The sequence below is a fragment of the Apium graveolens genome, chromosome 6, assembly GCF_009905375.1.
Source record: "Apium graveolens cultivar Ventura chromosome 6, ASM990537v1, whole genome shotgun sequence".
In the NCBI taxonomy this organism is placed as follows: Eukaryota; Viridiplantae; Streptophyta; class Magnoliopsida; order Apiales; family Apiaceae; genus Apium; species Apium graveolens.
The window spans coordinates 203,510,242-203,511,376 of NC_133652.1; the positions used below are offsets into that span (position 1 = coordinate 203,510,242).

General features: G+C 41.3%; 1 non-coding gene across 1 annotated transcript; it reads left to right on the forward strand.

Moving 5' to 3' along the window:
- The first annotated feature begins 451 nt into the window (after window positions 1-451).
- On the forward strand, window positions 452-557 carry LOC141670045 (small nucleolar RNA R71). Its single transcript, XR_012554295.1, has one exon. It is a non-coding gene; the product is annotated as a small nucleolar RNA R71 (small nucleolar RNA).
- The last annotated feature ends 578 nt before the right edge of the window (window positions 558-1,135 follow it).

The window sequence follows — 1,135 nt, forward strand, 5'->3', positions numbered from 1 at the left end:
ATTGTTGCTCCAGCTGAAGTTAGGATGATTCCAGTTGTCATGATGATAAGTGTCTGGAACTGGTTGCTGCGATCTCTGAAAGTTGCTCACAAACTAAGCTGATTTACTAGATATAGCGCATTGCTCCGTCGCATGTGAACCTGCACACATCTCACAAACACTGGTTATCTGATTAACACCATAGCTAGCCAGAAAATCGATCTTCATAGATAACGCCTTTAGTTGAGCAGTGATAGCCGTAGCTGTATCCAGTTCATGAACTCCTGCTACCTTACCTTGTGGCAATCTCTGAGTTGGATACTGATATTCATTAGCAGACATCAGTTCAATTAGATCATAAGATTTCTCATAGCTCTTTGCCCATAATGCTCCACCTAATGCTGCATCAAACATGGGTCTAGACTGTGCCCCCAAACCATTGCAAAAACAATTGATAATCATCCAATCAGGCATGCCATGATGAGGACACTTCCTAAGAATCCCTTGTTGCACTCCCAAGCTTCACATAGAGTTTCTCCCGATTTCTGCGTAAACTGAGTAAGAGCAATCCTGAGTGCAGCTATTTTCGCCATAGGGAAGAATTTAGTAACAAACTTTTGAGCAAGATCTTCCCAAGTAGTGATAAAACCTGCTGGTAGAGAATGCAAACAGTACTTAGCCTTGTCCCTCAGAGAGAATGGGAAAAGCCTCAGCTTATAGTATCTTCAAAAACATTGTTGAACTTGAAAGTGTCACAGATCTCGATGAAATCTCTAATGTGCATATTTGAGTCTCCTGTTGGAGAACCCCAAACTGGACTGAATTCTGTACCATCTGAATTATGCCAGCCTTGATCTCAAAGGTATTAGCTGCGATAGCTGGCCTGACAATGCTAGATTTAATGTCATTGATCTTTGGTTAAGAATAATCCATCAACGCTTTCGTTGCTGCTAGTTCTCCCATTGCAAAAATTGCTAGAGTACCTGAAACACACACAAGTAACCGTAAAAGTAAAAGAATTCAAGTCAGTGAACTTTAACGACCACTGATGCCAAGCACATAAACTAAAAAATAACACTGAGTTCCCCGGCAGCGGCACCAAAAACTTGTTAGGACGAAAATACACACTAAATTACACACAAGTATACGCGTTCGC